Raw genomic sequence first — 22,239 nt, forward strand, 5'->3', positions numbered from 1 at the left:
TCTCCCCTCCCAGCGCTATATCAGGCAATGCCCCCATTCTATTCATAGGGTTTTCATGGCCAGTTTTTTCAGAAGTGGGTGGCCAGATCCTTCTTCCTAGTCTGTCTGAGTCTGGAAGCCTCACTGAAACCTGTCCACTGTGGATGACCCTGCTGGTATTTGAAATATGAGGGGGCATAGCTTTGAGAATCGCAGCCACAACAGCCATCACGGTGTGACAAACAAAAGATGGGTAGTGTCGTTCCCTGCTTGGGAAACGAATCCAGGCCACGGCGGTGAGAATGCCGAATCTTAACCACTAGACCACCAGTATATAACACTATAGGACAATAAATAAGAGATCAAAATTGACATCTTTAGCTTGGAGTCCATCAGCTGTTCACTTTGCTCTCCTGAGTGCTGCTGAAGCTTTCCTTATAGTTTGCATTTGATATATGTTTGTCCTGTGAAAAATCGTGTGTACTTTTGGTAGAAGAGTTGTTAAATTCGATTTTTGTTGATATATATTTCCATATGAGAAAGCTTAATGGAAGACAATGAGTAACACATGGTTTTTCTTGAATCATTTAGATTTTTGCATTTAAAAAGATACTAGGTTAAACGACCTTGCTAGATGACCTAAGAAATGAAAAAAGTGACTATGACAGAATCCTTATCCTTGGGGATCTTATTAGGAGGTGAGGCAAGAATATAAATCATGAAGTATGACATGAGAAGTTCAAAAAGTGAGATATAAAACACTGGGAGGGATCAGATCAGTTTTAACTGGTAGGGATCAGGAGAGGTATCAAGTAGAAAGCAAGATTTGAACTCAAATTTGAATAAAGAGTTAAACTTTAATAGGCAATTAATATAAACAAGATATTCTAACATAGGTAGTAACATGACCAAGAAGAAAAAGTAAGAAAATGGGAACACAGGTTAGTTATGATATTAAGTGACTAGAACATTGGTCAACACTAAAAGAAAATTGCAAAAAAGAAAGATAATTACAAGAAAAAATATTTTTCCTGTGATTACCATTTTAAGAATGTCAAATCTCACTCTGATGTATTGTTATATTAGTAAGTTGGGCTAAGCTGATGGCCTTCGAGGCTTCAATTCACCCTTCCCTGGAACCTTGCCCTCTTCCATGTAATTTTGTGGTGGGTTGCAGGCTGGATTCCCTTGGGATATAATTGTTAGGTGGAAATTAGTGGCAGAAAGTGAATTAGGGGATGTCCTTGGGTTCAATACTGGTGGAAGTGGAATGCAAGGAAGCAGGATCGGACAGAAGAGCTTGAACTGCAATGCAGTCTCTATGGGAGGCTCAGCTGCCCCTGTAGGAGAACTGAAAATGGAATTGCTATTCGGAACTGTTTACAGCTGGGGTAAAAGAGCCAAGTTTTAACATCCTCATGTCAACTAGTCGTTGAATACAAGCTGCCCCACGAAGGAGGCATGATCTTTGATGAGATGGCTCTCTTCAGCTAAGGCAATTCCTTAACTGTCCTGATGCTTGAGGAATGCCTTCGAGCAGCACTCACATCAACTCAGGTAGCTTGTCCTTCATTATAGAAGGGGAATCTGAATAGCACATAAGAGCGTTCACCACACAGCGCCCTTCCACCCAGATGGGTGGCCATGTGATATGATTTGGTTCAGCTATGTGGTATGATTTGGCCAATGGATGTTAGTAAATCTGACAAAAGCAGAGGTTTGAAAGCATTTGAGTTATCAAACTTATCCTTTTGTTCTTCCTGCTCTGCAATTAATAGGAGAAGATGCCTGGGCTTGCATGCTGAAGCAAGAGATGATCTAAGTGCTGGCTGGTCCAGTGCCCCAAGGCATCCCAGGTGAGACTATCCTATATCAACAGTCAGCCAGCTGACCACCCAGGCTTGTGTGTGAGCTGAGATCTACAGAGGCACCTACAAGACCCTCAGCCAATGAAAGTGAGCCCAGACCAAACTGATGCGCCAGGCAGATATGTGAGCTAAGTCATTGTTTATCATGGTGTGCCATTGAGACTTTGTGGTTGTTTCCTCTTTAGCATTATCATTGCTTTAAATAACTGACAGATTAGCTAAGTACAAATTATTATGATAAAATTTATATTTCATAACTCATTTTGATATTAAGATTGCTCTACAGGATAAGTTTATGGCATGTACACCATTTCAGAGGGAGTCTCCTTAAGAAGTACTATAACTCAGTAATGGATCTATGGAAATTAGACAGTAGTAGATGGGGACAGAAAGTACAATACTTGTTCAACCAGGAGGTCTGCACTGCAAATCCCGCCTGCTCTATATTTCTTTCTTGATGGACTTCCAAGAAAATATAATTCAGCGGCAGTTAAATATAAAGGATGGCATATAGGTAAAAAAGAGGAAAAGGAGTTTTTGGCTTGATAAGAAAATAGCATGTTCAGTCAATTAATTCTCGGCTCAAAACACTTTATATTTTACACTATATATCCTTGAATTTCCTGAGACAATTAGACTTTATACTTCTAGATATTTAATTAACTCAACTATTAAGTAGAAAAATTATATTATTCCAGTTTTTCTTTTAATTAAAATGTCAGATTTGTTTATTCTAGATTGGGTAAAATAGCTTGAAAGGAAATTAGTAAGTTAGTTTCAAGGACTCTGTTTCATAGTTCAATATGGGTTATTAAATTAAAGAAAAATCAGTCAGTGCTTAAGTGTCTGTCATCCTTTTATATTTGTATAGTAAATAACTTGGTTAGGCCTATAATTATTTTATCTTTTTCTTACTAAATTCCGTTACAAAATAGATCATTGTAATTCTCTTGTCAATTTCAATGGGGGGTAAGGGGTTGTAATCAAATGACCTGTTCATTTATGAGTCCTTTTACAGAAATCAAACTTATAAAACACCATTCTGGTTAATCCTTCAGTTTAATGATTTTGACCATCTGTGATTAAATTAGCTAGTGGACTTTCATTCAGGTACATAAATAAAGTATTAGTTAACATTTTAAGGTATTATTTCTAAAACAAAAAGCAGAAGTTTATTTATTCAAGTATAATGGTTTATTTATTCAAATGCAATTCTTTGCTAGAGTTTCTCCTAGAACTTTTTATCTCTTCACCTAACCCATTCAGCCTTACATTTGTAGAAGAAATTTCTTATGATGGCCTTGTTTATGTAAACCTCAGGAAGCAACACTCGGAGATGGAAGAAAACCAAATTCCCTTGATGTAAAGATTCCATTCAGCCTCAATTCTTTTAAGTTTAATAGATTCTAGTACCTTAAAATATTTTTTGGAATCTTTTCATGATAATGATGATGATAATGATTAACACATTCATGATCTTTTAGCAGACTGTTTAACATGATTGACAATTATACCAAATGAGAAGTTCCCATTGCCTTACTTAAGAAAAAGAAATAGCCTGTTGTTGTGATTTCTTTGCTTAAAAAAGGAAGCTCAACTGGTCAGTCACATAACTGTTAAAGGCACTAGTTTTTGTTTTGTTTTGATTTTGGTTTTTTTAGGCATTGTTTTTAACAGCTGAACACTCTACTATTTCCTAAGCTAAAACAATAATTATAATTGTATAATCTAAAAAGACAGTTAAAATGCCTGAGTTTGTGCTCTGGCTTTGACATTTACTGGGCTCATTTAAATATGATAAGCAATTTTTCTTTTTCTGTAAGATAAATATGATACCTACCTCCAATGCTTATGGTCATAATTAATGGCTGTAAACTATCTTATGAACTACAAAATATAATAAACACACACATAAACACACATATGTATACTATATATGCAAATATAAGTATTGGTTATACCTATAATTACATATATATTTTTACTTTGGTTAAATATATAAAATATATACTAATACAATATTAATATATTTAAGTATTTATATATAATCAAAGTAAATATACATATGTATATACACACACACACATAGGGCTTTATTTAAAAAGCTTGGATCTTATTATGACATATTTCTTTCAAGAATTTTCTAAGAACAGTATTATATCTGGTCAATAGTCAACCTTACATGAGGGCTTCCAGATCACACTAAAGGTAGCTATTTTCTCAATTGCCTACAATATTACCAAAGTAAAAAATACATATGATATAATAAATATATAGTATCATTATAAATATATATCAAATATATAATAAATATATATTATTCTATATGTAGATTACCAAAGAATTATTTTACATAATATAGTACTTATTATTTATTATATGATAAATTATTTATCATATGATATACATATTTCTCCCCTCCATTGGGAAAAGATAGTCTTTTCAGTAAATGGTGGTGGGAAAACCAGACATCTACATGCAAACGAATGAAATGGGACCACAATCCTACACCATGCACAATAATTAACTCATAATGGGTTAAGGATTTAAATGTAAGACCTGAAACTGTAAAACTTCTAAATGGAAACTTAGGGAAAAATCTCTTTGACACTGGTCTTGGCAATGATTTTTTGGATGTGACACCAAAAATGCAGGCAGCAAAAACAAAATTTAACAAGTGAGACTATATCAACTAACAAGCTTCTGCACAGCAAAGGAAACTGTCAAGAAAATGAAAAGGCAACCTACAGGTCTCGGTAAAATATTTGCAAACCATACATCTCATAAGGGATTAATATCTAAATTATATAAGGAACCAATAGAACTCAATGGCAAAAAAAAATTCAATTAAAAAATGGACGAAGGACCTGAATAGACATTTTTCCAAAGAATACATACAAATGGCTAACAGGTGTGTGAAAAGATGCTCAACATCACTCATCAGGAGGGAAATGCAAATTCAAATCACAATGAGATATCACCTCACACCAGTTAGGATGGCTATTATCAAAAAGACAAGAGGTAACAAAAGCTGTCAAAGATGTGGAGAAAAGGGAACCCTTGTACATTCTTAGTGGGAATGTAAATTGGTATAGCCACAGGGAATATATAGAGAAGTTCCTCAAAAAAATAAAAATAGAACCACGATATAATCCAGCAATCCCGCTTCTGGGTATATATCTGAAGAAAACAAAATCAGGATCTCAAAGAGATACGTGCACTTCCATGGTCGTTGCAGCGTTACTCACAATAATCAAGATATGGAAACAATCGAAGTGTCCAGTAGCGGAAGAAAGGATAAGGAAAATGTGGATTATATATACGGGAACATCATTCTACCCTAAGAAAGAAGGAGATTCTGCAACAACATGGACAAACCTGGAGAACAGTATGCTGGGTAAAATAAGCCAGACATAGAAAGACAAATACTGTATGATCTCAATATATGTGGAATCAAGAAAAGCTGAACTCATCAAAACAGAGTAGAATCGTCATTGCCAGGAGATGGGGGATGGAGAAATGTGAAGATGTTGGTCAAAGGGTACAAACTTTTCAATTATAAGATGGAAGTGTCTGGGGATCATAAGGTACAGCATAGTGACTACAGTTAAATATACTTTTTTGGAGACTCACACTTTGCTGAGAGTAGATCTTAACTGTTCTCACCACAGGGAGGGAAAAAGGTAATCTTTGTAAAGTAATAGATATGTTAATCATTTCACAATGCATGCATATATTAAATCCTCATATTGTACTCTTTATATATATCTATACAATTTAGTTTGTCAGTTATGCCTCAGTAAAGCTGGGAAAGAACAAGAAAACTACCAAGCCCTCTGAATGTGTGCCTAGATCCTCTGCCTCTCCTCTTTTTCCATGATGAAGTTAGTATTGATTATCTTCTTTCTCTCCTCACCAACTTTCCTTCTCTTCTGGAAACAGACACAGAAACAGAATCAAGAATTCCCTGTTTGTTATAACCGTCCTTTGACTGCATATCCTCTCCAGATATTATCTCTGCTCCCCTTCACAAGGAAAGTTAATGAAGGAGTTGTCTATGGTTATCGTCTTTACTTCATATGTCAGTCAGCGTTCAATCAGGGAAACAGAACCAGTAATGTGTACATGTGTGTGCAGCACAGGGAAACTCACTTACTGAATTTTGTAAACTGATTAAGCTGTCTCTGTAAGGCTGCTGCCTCCTTGTCTGTGCTGGAACTTGAAATCCACAGGGCAGGCACTCAGGAAGGGAAGGTCATGGGCAGACTGGAACACTCAAACATAAGCTACAACGCTGCAAAGACGTACTGAAATGCATGTGGTTTCTCTGTTCTTGGTGACAAGGGTAACATGCAGAAACTGGAGCCTTTGTCACAAAGCTAAACATATCCACATAATCTGAGAATCTGAAGAAGAATTTTGGGAAAAGTGTAACAATGGCAGGCCCAGCTGCTGCTTCACACCAACGGGGTGAGTCAGCAGATCCACAATGATTGTATGAGCTACACAATGGCTGCTGCTTCCCTTCTGCCTTTCAAACCTCCGGAGAATCTCTCTTGTTGCTCACTCTAATGGAAACATACAATAAAGGAAATTCTGGGAAATGTAGTTCAGCCTAGCTAGGATGGCACATTGCGAGGCTCTCCTAATTCCCAGTCCACATTCTACACTCAACTATAGCACACCGATTAGTTTTCTCTACTAGCATTACTCTGAAACTGATTTCTGTTCTGATTTTCCAAGACCTCTCAGCAGCTTTTCGTATGGTTGTTAATTTCAGTAATTGATGAGAATTCAAATTTTGGAGAGGGTCTGGAGGTTAGACTTCTTTCTGATACTAGTAAACTCTTCCCCATAGAAAGAGAAATGACTGCCCAAGAGAAATTTCAGCCAATGGCACCAGAAGTTATGCTTCTCATCTAAGACAAACTGAGAAGCAACATAGGCCTTTTAATATCTTCCAAGAAATACACCAGAATGATGCATAAGCATATTCTAGAAATGCAAGACAATTAATATATCATAGTCCCTTGTTCGAATTCAAATATTGGACAATCCTAATAGCTTTCTCTAATAGACAATGGGTTGTGACTGAAGCTAGAATTATATACCTCCCTTAAAGTCAATATATTACAAGTTCAGATTGGAATTGCTATTCAGATATTGTTAGCAGTTGGCATAAAGATATTTGCCAAAAATCTCTTACATAATATTTTAAAAACGAGCTAAGAAAAATGATATGTAATGAAAGGAAATGGGTAAATTGAATCTATCTAAGGAGGACCATACAAATAAATATGATTCCAAAACATTATTTTTGAAATGAAAAGCTAACAACTTCTGAACCAAACAATATTTAACTGAGTATAAAATATCTCACCCATGTTATTCCTCTTCGAGGGAAGTGTCTCTTTACTCCATATTCTTATATATTATTTGAATTTTTGCAGCATATGTTATTTTTGCATGTTTTAAAAGATGCATAATTAATCCTCTTTTTAAGAAATTTCTAGTTCAGAGGGAAGAAGAAGTAAAAAAATAAATAAAACTAGATTATATACATAGTATATACATATACAAGTATGTGTGTGTATGTGTGTGTAAATACTTGGAATGGGTTACAATGCAGTTAATAAAAATACAATACTTATTTACTTATAATAACCTGAAAGAAGCTATAATTACTGTATTATATACAGTATATAATATATTGTATGTATATACACAGTAAAATATTAGCAGAAGTTTTAGGAAATATCAATGAGAATAAGTGATGGGAATTTAACTTGAAGCGTAGCTTATAAGAGTAAGTGAGAAATTTCACATCTTAATTTATGTAATTCATAATACAAACAATTTCTAGTAATAATTTCTAATTATAAATTAAAAATAAAATGAACAATTCAATGTCCTTATTTGTAAAAAGCCCAGGAGTTCTTGATCTGTGTTTCCCGACTGGGTCAGATTTACGCCAACGTACCCATGTGATGCATTGGAGAGCCTCAAATAAGACCAAGAAGTGCATTCATTGGGGACTCTGAGAGAAAATCACCCTCCATACAGGAATTTGGTGGGACCGAATTGCACAGTTTGTTGTTGAATTAGTTCCAGATGCAATATGTAGCCAACTAGAACTTTCTCTCAGTTACTCCCACCACTCCCACCATTACTACAGGTGAGCATTGATGTGGAGGAGCAAGGAAAAGTACCACTATGGTGTGAAATTCACTTCTGAATGAGCTGATGAAAATCAGATGTGTACAATTTTCCAGAGGCTTGCAGTAGTGAGAGGTCATCAGTAGAATTCACACTTACAGCAGCTTGAAACAACACACATTTGTTATCTCACAGCAGAAGGCTCCAATCAATCAAAATACTGGCCAGGCTCCATTCCTTTCTGGAGTTCAGGTTCTTCTTCCAAGTTCCTGTAGCTGTCGGCAGAAATCAGTTTCTTTCACCCGTAGAACTGAGGTGCCTGCTTTTTGCTGACTGTCAGATGTGGCCACTCTCAGTTTCTAAAGGCCAGTCATAGCTCCTACCACATGACCCCCTGATAGGCCTTTTCGTATCATGGCAGTCTACTTTTTCAAGGCCAGTAGGAAAATCTCTCCTTCAAGTCTGGTAAGATGGAGTCTTATAAGATGTGACGTAATCATGGGAGTGACAATCTCGTCACTTTTGCCATTTTCTGTTGGCTGGAAACAAGTCACCTGTTCTACAGCACTCAAGGGATGGAAATTATACAAGACGTCACTCACCACAGTTCACCCTATGATGTGTCCACCACAAGGGTTGACATCAACAAAGTTCAACACAGCATAAAGTGGATAGGACCCACAAGCATGTGTTTTAATTACGAGAGGTGGCGTCCATAGCTGCACACAAGCATGCCTACACAACCACCACTAGGATTCACAGCAGGAAAATTACCTTCCCTGCTACAATCTGAAGAGGTCTAGGTTATATTCAGATGACATGGAAAAATAATCCTGGGATTCCTGGAAATGTTTGGGAGGGAGAACCCAAAGCAAGACTGGACGTTTTTTTATGTGTATAACATTTGGAAGAAATGAGATTTGGGGGAATGAGAGCTCACTTTCACCTTTTGCTTTATGTATCACTTGAATATTTTCAGTGAGCATCTGCTATTTTATAATAAAAATGATCATACTTCATGTTTATGGTATATCAATGTTTGTTAAATCATCTCTTACAGTCTGTAGCTGTTCCTTACTCTCTGCATCTAACGCTTTCTCCTCTGAGTATGAGTTTGTGTATGTACCTTGCTACTCCTATTTTTACTCCATTTTCTTCTGAGACACATCTCAAACTTTTGATACTTCACAGAGCTGTTAGTATCTCATTTTAGCCTGTACTCCTACATTTCCTGGAAAATGAATTAGGAGAGAGTTACTTAGAGATTTTAAGAACTCTAAAGGAGGAAAGATTTGCTTCTTTCTTTGTTTTAATCCTATGAAAGTGGAGGCTGGTAAACAGGTCAAAAAAAGAGTGTTAGAGTGATGATTTAATTGTATTCAAGGAAATTATAAACTAAATATATGATGTCACTCACTTCTTAACTGAGTTTGGATCCATTGGAAATTGACCTAAATTCTAAGAATTTCTGCTAAATGATAAGAAAAAAATTATACATTCTAATGATCATGATATTTTCTGTCGTATAATAATAATAATAATTATATCCACCACTCATTAAATGACCTCTGTCGACGAAGTACAATGTTAAGCACTATACGTAAGCTATATAATCTTATCCTCACAAAAACCTAATAAAATATGCTCACAGGGTTGATTAAAGTGCCCTTCGTTACTGGGCTAGAAATTGCAGCACTCGCCTCCAAACTCAAGCCTCTCTTACTTTTGGTTCAAGTCTGAAATTTTTCCATGAGTCACATTAATGTGCATGAGTAAATATGGAAATAGGATTCCTGTTTTTTAGGAACTCTCAACTATTTTTTGGTCCACGAGTCTCTTAGATACCCTCTGGTATCACACGACATTAATCTCAGAAAACCAATATAATTATAGGACAGGCTTCAATGAGGTTCCAACTTGATCTATTTCATTATTAATTAGGTAGCTTCATTGCATATGTGATAAATCACCCAGTAAAAAAGCAGTTTTGACTCATAAAGAACACATTACTCACATTGTAATGTAATTATTTCCGCTGAAGTAAAGGTGTTACTGACTTATTTTTCGGCATTTCCTTCCTGAATATTTCTTTAGGAGTCCAGGTTATAACAAGGGGTAATTATTACCACTTTAGTGTTCCCTTAGTATTTTGCATGTTTTGCCTCTAAGCCGTTATTCATCTTCTTATACTATTATTACGCAAATAATTGTAACCTATCTAGATAAATAGAATCCCAGAATTGGAATGAATCTTTGAAATTATCCCTTCTAAATCTGACATTTAATAGAAGAAAAGGAGAATGAGAATGATAAAATAATCTGGGAAATGTATGACTATAGGGAGAAAGGGATGGTTGGTATGCAATGCAAGGAGGCAATATTTCTTTGTTAAGGTGACTGACTATGGAATTTGAAAAATGTGAGTTCAAGTCCCAGATCCAACATTTGGCATTTGTGCAACCTGGAACAAATAACTTAACCACTTGTGTGGGAATGCTTCAACTTCCTGTCTCACTGAATTGTGACGGGTTTAGAATAATGCTTTGCACATAGTCACTCTATAAGTGGTAAGTACAGGAATACATTATTGAATTGGTCACAGCTAATGGAAGAGAAATTGTGCTAGATAATTTCCATTTGCCTCTCAGATACCCTCAGATGTCACCATTTTCCTAGTCACTATGACAGGATATCCTCTAATAACTTTAAATAACTTTCCTTTGTTAGATTACATCCTATTTGTAATCACTCATCCACCCATTTTTAAAATGCTTAACGAAGAATTACTATGTGCCAGATATTTTTCTAGATTCTGTGGATCTAGATAAGGACAAAACATTGGAACTTCAGGCTACTTAACTCTTTTCTGTCCCTTACGAGGTGGAATTTTATAGAATAAAGCAACAGATTCTCGTGCCCTCTGGTTTCTGGTTGGGTTGGCCAATGAGCGGGATCAGCAGTTTATCATGGACAGTAGAGGAATGAAGTGAAGGTTTTCATTCCATTGAAATCCTCCCTACTGAACACCAGGTTAGTTGCCTTCAGGCAACTTCTTCCTCCTATTATCCCCACAGGCCTACGAATGGTAACAGGGCCCCATCGTGCTTTACCATCCCACATTGATTTTCGTTAACCATGCCCACATGTTTCTATGGTGCCTTACATAACCTATTTGAGTGTGTCATCTTTTTTACTTAGACCCTGATTATATACTTCAAACCTAGAAGACAAATTCTCTTACAGGCCCTGAGACCACTCTTAATCTAGGCATTCTGACGACCTAGGACCCTGTGGGTCAGAGGAACTAAAACTGTAACTGAAGACATCTGCTTTGCTGCTTCTCCGCAGTTGCCTGCATACACAGAGCCATAAGCTACTAAATGGGAAATGCTGGGAATAGGAACAGGCTTTATTTACCTTTAATATCCTCACAGGGCTTTGTACTTCTAAAATGTTTGTGCTAAAATCAGTTGTGTTAACCTGTGCATCACACAGTGAGCTTGAAATTCTCCCTTCCTAATCACCTTTCCATTACCAATTCTCCAGTTCTACTAAAGATTTCACCATCTTCCTAGTCCTTCAAACAGGACATGTTATAGTAGCTTTTAATAACTTTCCCTCTTTTATCACAATCATTTGTCCACTAATTTTTAAAATGCTTATTGGACATTTCCTATGTGCCATGCAATTTTCTACGTCCTTGGATATACATGAGGACAAAACATGGAAGCTAAATCTTGGAAGAAGAATAAACAAGTAAACAAATACACGAGCAAGATAGTTTAGAATGCTGTATTACTAAGAACAAAAATAGTGACATGCAAAAGAGAATTATAAGAATTGCCATAAAGATTTTTTAAATTGATATGATATAGAATAAAATGTTGGGAGTGGTGTGGGTACTTTAGGTAGAATCAACAGGGAAGAAGACTCTAAAGAGATAACATTTGAACAGACAACTAAAGGACAGGCCAGATCCTGCCATGTAACAAAGCTAAAAAAAAAAGTTGCAGGGCTGGCCCCGTGGCATAGTGGTTGAATTTGTGTGCTCTGTCTCGACGGCCCAGGGTACGCTGGTTCAGATCTTGGGCACAGACCTACACACCGCTCACCAAGCCATGCTGTGGCACTGTCCCACATACAAAATAGGGGAAGATTGGCACAGATGTTAGCTCAGCGACAATCTTCCTCAAGCAGAAAGAGGAAGTTTGGCAACAGATCTTAGCCCAAGGCCTATCTTCTTCATCAAGAATAAAATAAAATAAAATAAAAATAAAATGAAAAAGAGTTCCATTTCAGCCAGAAAGGCAAACAAACGCAAAGACCCAGAAGTGGGAAAAGGCTTAGAATGTTGCAGAACATTAAAAAGTTCAGGATGGATACATCACAAGTTGTAGAACTAGATGGATCAGCTCACGTTGGACTTTGCACTCCATAGTAAGGAATTTGACTTTTATCGTTAGTATAATGGAAAGTCATTGATATATTCACAATGGAGAATTATATAATTTGAATTTTTTTTTTTTTAATTTCTCTCTGGCTGTTTAGTGAAGATGAGCTGGGATGGAACAAAAGTGGAATGAGGGAAAACAGTGAGGAGGCTGTTGCCTTATCTGAGTGAGAGGTCCAGGTGGTAGTGGTGGACAAAGAAAACAGTAGAGAGCTTAAGGATCTATTAGAGGGTTAATTACACAGAATAAAGGAAAGAGTAATATCTGGATTGAGTTCTATGATTCACCTTCAGCAATCGTGAGAGTCCTGGCAGCACTAACAGATGGGAAGAGTGGGTATTGCCTTGTTCTGTACAACCTATTTCTGAAATCTTTCTGACATGGGCCCACGCCACAAGCCGTTTCTCAGCAATCCCCCTAATTAACCGTGTTCTTTAAGGACTTTGGCAACCGTTTCCCAAATATTCTTGTGCAAAATATTCAGCACACAGTTAAAGGATTTACATTGCTGAATTAGGATTCCATAAACTCTCCCTCCTCAGAAAACCTGCAGAGATCTTCTTGGCCAAGGACAGGGCCCCTAGGATTGACGTTCTCAGTTTGGGAAACCTGACTCTCTTCTAGCCTTATAATCTGTTCACTTCTTTCTCTTCTTCACGTACTACATAAGAACTTGATATTCTCCATATTCCCCACACATTTTCCCATAAGCATTCTGTCGCACTTCCTTGCTCTTAATAGAATATATTGCCCATCATCATATGATCGAATCCTTTTTATTATCCAGGGCCCAATGTAGATTCTATTTTTTTCTAACAATATCTCCCTTTCTTTACGAATGGAAAAAATTTCCCTCTCCTCTGAAAACCCATAACACTTTATTTGTCTCTTTTCATGCTCTTTAATTCTTTCTGCATTATATTATGATTTGATATTATTATGGAATATTCTCTATTATAATGTATGTTCATTATCAAAAAAATCTGTCTGATTAAATTGTCCATACCCTATAGCATTTAGTGATATTAGTCTTTGAAAACGTGTTAAATGCCTAGATGAACAAAAGATTAGAAGATGTTTAATAAATCTAAATGTCTGGTAAATTGAAGGAAATTAACAGTGATGGGTCAAATTGATTTATGAGATACATTGAATCAGTCAATGAAATGTGACCCAGATGTTAGCCAATGTTACTCTGTTCTTGGAAATTTAAACAAAATTATGATCCCTCAATCTGCTTCCCACAGGGATTCCATGAATTTGTAAAGACCTCTAGTTAATACACATACTTTTGATTCTGAGTTCCAGCTTCTGCCAAGGACCAAATTCCTTATGCCCCTCAGCATTTTCTATGGCTGTCTTTTTTCTTCTGTTTCACAAGTTAAGATGTGAAATTCGATTCTATTTCCATTATTAAGATTAAACACATCAACAAGCACAAGAACAAAACACTAAAAATAGGCGAATAAGCATGTCTAAAGCATTATTTGGTTAAGGGAGAATTCCTTTATCCAGTTTGCTGGTCTCATGCAGCTCCAGACTTCCTCCCAGCTCCCAGCTCCCAGAACCCCTTTGCCCAGGACCCAGCACCGCCTCACTCTTGAGTTTCTTGCTTCTTTCATTCCCCATCCAAAGCAGAGAGACAAAATTCAGGTTCCCTTATTTATTATGCAGACCAGTTTAGCTCTCCAACCCCAACTTGTCCCTGGACCCCACTCATATTTAATGCCTCTGATTAAACAAAACCCACACCCTTTACTGACATAGAGACACTGGCAGAGTTTTAATTCTTTAGACTTTCTTTTCCTTCATCAGTGAATATTTCTTTTGCATTAATCAAATGTAATTAATACTGAATTTTATTTCCTTTATTAGCTTCTTAGCTACACTTTTACTTTATTTGTATTTTAGTTTACAACGTTCATCCTTATTTATCACAATGTACCTTGACTTGCTATTACATCATTACACATATAATGGCAGAACCTCCCAACAAGATGCTTCTGTTTGCCTGTCTCAGTCCTTGATACTAGTGCACATTTAGTTTTACACGTGCTAAATCCCACAGTGCAACATTATTACTTTTACTCTAAATAATTGTATCTTGAACAAATTAATAAATGATGGGGAAAAAATCTGTTCCGTTTCCACATATATTTACCTCATTCAGTACTCACCATTCAAATTGATCTAAGCTTTCATGTGATACTGTTTCCCGTTAGCATAATTAACTTACACGAGCATTTCTTGGAAGACAGTTTCACTGGTGACAAATTCTAGAGCCTACTTTTTTAATCTAAAATATTTTATTTCACTTTCATTTTTGAAAGAAATTTTGGGCACAGGATTCGAGACCATTTTTTTTAGCCCTTTAAAATGCCATTCATTGACTTCTTGCTTACTCAGCAATCTTTCATTTTGTTAATATCTTATACGTCATCTTTTTCCTCTAGTTGCTTTCAGTTTTTTCTTTATCTTTGTTTTGGGAATTTGTTTTGGGAATATTATGATGTGTTTACCTGCCGGGAGCCGTCAGCCTACACGTTAAGCCTCTGCCTTGTGACACGGTCCGAGAGAGAGATGAGGGGACGCACGGCGACCCTCAAGGGAATCTACCAGGCTGCCCCTGCAACAAGTCTCCCTGATACTTTTGACTTTCCTGCTTCTGCTCACTCTGTCTGCACCTGGGGTTATTTCGGGGAAGTCAGCCCAGCCCTGGGAATGAGAATAATACAATACAATAGTCTAGGGAAAGTTCTGGGGAAAAACATCTTCTAGGGAAAGAACATTCTGACCTGTCATATGGTCAGGTAAAGCGGTGGGAGTGGAGAGGGAACAAAGAAATCTGTGGCCCCCACAGATCTCTCTAGGAGGACGGTGGTTGCCACGGCCCATTGAGTCAGGAGGCCGCTGGGGATGGCCTCCTTGAAGTAAAGGATTGCAGAAGCTTGACTCCCCCCAGGCCTACACACAATCAATTGCTCTTGGGACTATTGTCTACCTTGCAATCAATTGCTCTTAGGACTATTGTCTACCTTGCAAAAACCTGCTTACGCGAGCCAAAAATATGTACTGGGACTGTTTCATGAAATCATCCTTGCATATCCTGAGCCCTATATAAATCATACATACACAAAATAAAGTCAGACTTGGACACCAAACTCCTTGTCTCACTGCCTCCTCCTTCGCCAATGCCATCCATCCCTCAGGAGACCCTGTTCTGGCTGGGGCTGGACCCCGGCATTTACCTGTGGTTCTCTTTATGTATTTGTGCCTTAGAAATCATTGTTCTTCTGGAATCTGTGTCTTGATATTTTCACCAAATCTGGAAAAAAAAAAATCAGCCACTATTTCTTGAAATATTTTTTGTGCTCTCTTTTCTCCTCTCTCCTTTGAGCCTCAGACTGAGGTTGTTAGATTGTTTGATATTGTTCAACAAGACACAGTGACTCCATTCATGCTTTTTAAGGTATTTTTTAAAATTCTGTGCTTCAGTTTGCATAGTTTCTATTGACCTGTCTTCAGAATTACTGATATTTTCGTGCTGGTTCTGCTTCCCTTGGTTGTTCTTTTTCTTTCCTGGTTATAAATCATGTTTTCTTGCCTCTTCATATGTAGAAATATTTTACAGTTTGCTCAATATTGTAACTGCTATGGTTCTGAGAATATAACTTTTGCTGTTTTCTTTTAGTAATTATTGGATTTAGTTCTGGAAGGCAGTTAACATATGGTGGCTCATATATTTTCCTGACAAAGCTTGGTTTTAAGCTTTGACTGGGTGGGTCTGCAGTAGCCAATACTCTCAGTTCAAACTAGCCTTATTCCCTAGGAGTGGGTTTCCTGAGGTTTTAACCAAATTCTTGGAGTTTTCTTTCAGTTCTCTCCATTCTGGTAGGCCAGAAATCTGACGTCTTCCAATAATATGTGACCTCCAGAATCTCCATTGAACTCACAGTTCCCAAGTATTTGCTTTCTGCCAGGATTAGCAGAATCTTGTGTGGGTATGTGAAGCTTAATATTTGGCCCAAGACTCAAAGGAGTCTCTGTAAAAATTTACGTTGCTCATTTTCTATGCGGGGGTCTTCTCTCCATTAGCCTCTCCTATAAATTCAATCAACCATGAGCTCCAATCTCTACTTCCTCCACCTAGCAAGATCACTACTCTCTAAGCAGCATTCCCCATGCGTGGTTTCAAATGTGCCCCCATGCAAAAAGCCTGGACAAATACAGGGCTCACTTAAATATTTCCCTCTTCTCAAGGACTACAGACCAATGCTGTCCGATATTGTCCAAGGCTAGGAAATACCTTCTGTCCAGTTTTATAGTTGTTTACAACAGGGATTAAGTTTACTATTTATCCTGATCAGAACCAAAAATCTCAAGTTAATGCTTTGGAAACATCTGGCATAAACTTATGAAGACATCACTTATATGTAAAAAGAGACAAAATTTTGAATAAGAAGAGATTATTCTCTTTGCAATAAGCACATTCACCTTCAAAATTTTGCCTCTTTTTATATAAATGAAGCCTTTATAAATTGCTAATTTGGTGGAATATGAACAATTATAAGAAACTTTCAAGCTGTATCTGTAATGCAAATGCATTTTGTTACTACTTAGTGATATTCTTGTTACATTAACTTGTGGTAATTTTGTACTAATAGGTAATAAATGTAAACGTCATATTGATCAACTCTGTCACTGGTCTCAATACACTTGTAATTATGTTTTTGCATATTCTTATTGATTCTTTAAGGGCCAGAGGGAAAATTTAAATCAATTATAATATCTTCCACTATTTGGGTACAATCAAGGTTTCTTTGCTGTTAAATAATATTGACCTAAATTTTGTAGGTCTTTCTCCTTGCTTTGATTTTTCCCTCTAATATTCATTTCACGTGAATTCGATATAAAGGTGAAGAACAAAGGAAAAGGAAACTAGTTTAGAAAAAATAATCATTTGATAAACGTATGAAATGTAAATCGTAAGATTTATTCGAATACAATTAGGTATTTGCATACCATTGTCTGATTTTAAAGCTGAACTAAAAATCTGAGTACATTTGCAAAAAATATATACATATTTATTTTAAAATGCAATTCCGCATTCACTTTTGCTCCCTTTTTCAAATGCGAAAAAAATGGATTTTTAATTACAGAATTCAGGAAACAAAGCAATTATAGGATTTTAATTGCTAGAAGAGGATTTATTGGCACATAGCTCACACAGCTTTACCTTCTTTATAAAGTTTAAACCTCAGATCTATGTAACAAGCCTTGAGCGGGGAGTTAATTGAGAAGTGCTTCTAAGGAGATTGGAATACTTTGTGGCGTGCCCATATACTTATACTCTCATAGTAAGCACCATGAAGCAATCATTTCCTGTTGATTTGTCTCCACTCACATCAGCATTGGTTTTCCAAGTAGATTATTTATTAATTCAGCTACTGTTTATTGGACACTCATTTTATGACAGGAATGCTAGGCAAAAATAATTCAGAGATGAATACGATGCTGTCCTTGCCTTCGAAGGCAAGTAAAGTAGGGAAGGCAGACATAAATATTCATTTATAAGAGTGCTGTAGTTACAGGAATAGATGAATAAACAGAGCACCGCTGGAGCACAGAAGAAGAAACCCTGTCCATAGCTCATGTTTTCACTCAACAACTCTCACTGTATGTCAGGCACTGCACCAGAGATCATAGCAGAGTAAAAATAATCTTGAACTTGGATCTTACAACTAAATCCCATATCCAGTTCTACAACGTCCTAGCTCAAAAATCATAGACAAATCACTTCATCTTTCTGAGAGTGCTTTTTTCCATCCGTACTACAGGAATAATAATATCCAACTATAGATTCATTCTAAGATTAATTTAGACAATAAATGAGTTAGAATCTATGAAAACCGTAAAAAGTTTAGGCAAGCATAAGGCTACTATATTTCTTAACATAACCATTTGCCCCATTCCACAGTCTTATCACCTTTATTTTGTTTGTAAAATATACCATACATAAAACGAGTATAGAAAACAATATTATACAATTCAATGACTTATCAGAATACAAACACCCTTGTAACCTTCACCCAGGTTAAGAAACTTTGCCAGAAATCCAGAAAGTTCTCTCATACCCCTTCCTCAAATCACTGCCTCATCTCCGGAGGCAGCCATTATTCTGAACTTAATCTCTTCCATGTTTTAAAAATGCTTTTATCAACAGGACATCCTAAACACCAAATCCCCAAACACTAACACTAGCATCCATAAACACTATTTTTACCTGACTTTTAATGTTGCATAAATAGAATCCCATTGTATGTAGTCTTTTGGTTTGGCAAAATTTGTTAGAGATTTATGAGATTCATCTACAGTGTTGCATGTAGCTTTGAATTACTTATTTTTATTGCAGTCTAGTATTCCATATTCTAAGTATAACATAATTTATATATCCATTCAACAGTTGATGAACATTTAAGTTCCTTCCAGATTTGACAACCATGAGCCCACTCCACTTCCAATCCAGCACCACAGTTTATTCTGCGTGTTCTCTTTCCATGTTTTAACTCCCATCTCAGACAGTGAGAAATCTTACTCCAACTATCCTTAATAATCTAACTTTTATAATCAAACCACTGTGATATAATCAATCTACTCCCAGTAATGGTACTCTCCACCTCGTCCGAATGCCCTCAGCACCCCTCTCGGGCTCCAATACTCCACACCAGTCCAACCCACAAATGGAAACCTTCTTACCCTCTTCAGGCTTCAATACCCATGACAGAGCACTCTATATCTAAGGCACTACCTGTCTCCAGGCGTGGGCTCTTACACCACAATTTAGGCCACAGACGCCCCTCGTGATAGCTCAGCAATAACCTTCCCTAAGCAAAAAGATAAACATTGGCAACAGATGTTAACTCAGGGCCAATTTTCGTCACACACACAAAAAAATAAATAAATAAAAATAAAAAGTATGCTGGGACAATTAGCTTTAGCTAGGATTTTATTAGGTAAACCAAGATGTTTTTGTCACCCAAAGCATGAACGTTTCTATTTCTGAACACCTTCAGCAAGACTTAATGTTGTGATTAATTTTAATATTAACCCTTTGAGTTGGTGTGGCACTGAACCTTCACTATGATATTAGTTTACATTCCCCTACGTACTGATGCCACATATTAACGCTTTTTGATCATTGAGTTATCTTCTTTGAGGAGAGCATGTCCAAGTCTCATCCAGTTCTATAGAGAACCTTTTTATCCTTGGCTTTTGTGTTATTTCAACATTCTGGATTATGAGTCTTTCACCCTTATTTTCAACTCAAAGTAAATGTAATTGAAGTAAATGAATTCCAGATAAGTGAGAAATCCATTAACCACTTTGAGTTTCTCACTCATCCAGATTTATCATGCATTCCAGGACCGACCACAGTGACAGATGTCCATTCAACCATGATACTCAAGTAGAGAGAACATACTTCATAGCTCATCAATCCACTACTGCTACATGATATTGCTGTTGAAAGCTGGCGCTTTGTGTTCACACAAATATCACATCTGCAATGATTCCTCACTGCTCAAACTCCATTCACAGGCCACCAAGAACTTCCTTTTCTATTCCCATTCTCAGGCATGTTGTCGCAAGCACAAAGCCTGGGTTAGAAGAATGGGTTTAAAGAGCCTACAGAATTAACTATAAGCTACACTGAAACATTTCCCTATCATGATTTTGAGTTCTTTGTTTTGAGCTTAGGTTCCTACCCTATGCTAGGTTATGTGACAACTTAATTAAACAAGCTTCATTGTCGTTCTCTTCCACTGAGACTTGGTTGAGACCCAGTAAACCCAAAACGTAGCCCTAAAGAAATAGAAGGTGGCAGTGGCCACCCATATGCTTCTGACCTTTCCAGGTGCTAGTTTCTGTATTTCTGGGTCTGAGACCATTTTTCTTCACAGAACACTGGAAGGAGGATCTGCCTGTAATCACAAGATACAAGAAGTATCAGTGAATTAACACCACTTTTCTCCCCTGAGATAGCCCTCAATCAATGACCCAAGACGCTGGCTTATATATAAATAGCACAGAGCCCTCACCCCTTGAGAAAGATAATTCTGAGTCAGGTGTTAAGAGGAATTAAGATGCAGTTTCTTACTGTGGTGAGAGACATAATAACACACACTTTAACTACTTTCTCTTCCCTGTATCACTTCCTCACTCTCCTGCAAGATTCCCTGGCCCTCCCCACAAAACTACCGGTGCTGAGATCTATGTTTCAGCATCAGCTCCTGGAGGAACCACAATGAAGAATTCTAACTTTGTCTCCTAGACAAATGTAATCTCTTATTTTTTTTGAGGAGGAGGAGTAGCCCTGAGCTAACATCTGCCACCAATCCTCCTCTTTTTACTGAGGAAGAACTGGCCCTGAGCTAACATCCATGCCCATCATCCTCTACTTTATATGTGGGATGCCTACACAGCATGACTTACCAAGTGATGCCAGGTCCACATCTGGAATCCAAACCCAGCGATCCCCAGGCCACCGAAGCAGAACGTGGGCACTTAACCACTGCATCACCAAGCCAGCCCCAAATGTAATCTCTTTAGTCTTCAGGTATCAACCTTGAGGAGGAAGAACCTCAGAGAGTGACACCTTGATAGAATTAGAGAAAGTTTTCTTACACCGTGATCCAAATACAAAGACTGCCCAAGTCCTCTACATCTGCCTTAATAAGGGACTTTCTAGTGAACTTTTACAAGACACAACATTTCAGCTTATTTCATTTCATACATGAAAATTTACTAATATGATGTTGGAGACTGGAATTGGCCACCCCAAGATACCTCTCTTTGGCATGAGGATTATTTGGGGCTGGTTACTTTTAAAAACTGCAGACATGAGAGAAAGTCTGATAAGTAGAAGTTACCCTTTGTTAAGAGACATTTGCATTTGTAAAGGAAATTTCCATCTGTAAAGGTTTCTCCTTCTCTGTACCAGGAAGAAGGGGAGATGACCTTATCTCTAGAAACTCTTATCAATGCAGAAGGCAAGGACTCAAGTCTGCATAATAACCTGACTCTGGTTTACTGTGCTTTTCTGGTAACCTCCCATAACTGACTCCCCCAACCCCCACCATCCTCCTTTGTCTTTAGCTGAGGGTGGTATTTAAGGGGAGAGCTTCCACCATTTTGGTGAGTTGCTCAGGTTGCCTGAGCCTCTCCCATGTATACATGTTATAAAGCTTTGTTTAATTTTCGCCTGTTATTCGGTCTCAAGTGAATTTGATTCATTGTCTGGCCAGAAGGACTCAGAGTTGGTAAAGGAAATGTCTTCCTCCACTACAAAGACAACATATCTTCTCTGATCTCTGTTCCATTTCTCAGATTTGTCCTTTAGGCCAAGTCTGTCTTATACAGGGTTGACATTCAGCTTCACACTGGTGCTCCTGTTAAAATTTTCAAATACCTCAATGCTAATTGATAAACATCCATGTCCTAAGATCCTGAGCTCCCCACTCCCTGCTGCCTGAGCTACATTGACACCTTCCCTGGGACTCCAAAATGCCCCATGATCCAGGAAGGAAGGAGTTCATGCCAGGTCAGCAGGATTTTCAGGATCCATCTCTAGGAACCAGATCCAGTTTTACAGCATGGGTATCCTTGGCCTGGTCAATGCCAGTGCAGTTGGGCAGACAGCTGGTTAAACATTTTGACTGCCAATCCAATTCTTATCTCAGCGAGAATTTGCTCAGCTCTTTACCTTTCGCCAGCACCTTCGACATCCT

Source organism: Equus quagga, chromosome 3 (genome assembly GCF_021613505.1).
Source record: "Equus quagga isolate Etosha38 chromosome 3, UCLA_HA_Equagga_1.0, whole genome shotgun sequence".
Classification (NCBI taxonomy): Eukaryota; Metazoa; Chordata; class Mammalia; order Perissodactyla; family Equidae; genus Equus; species Equus quagga.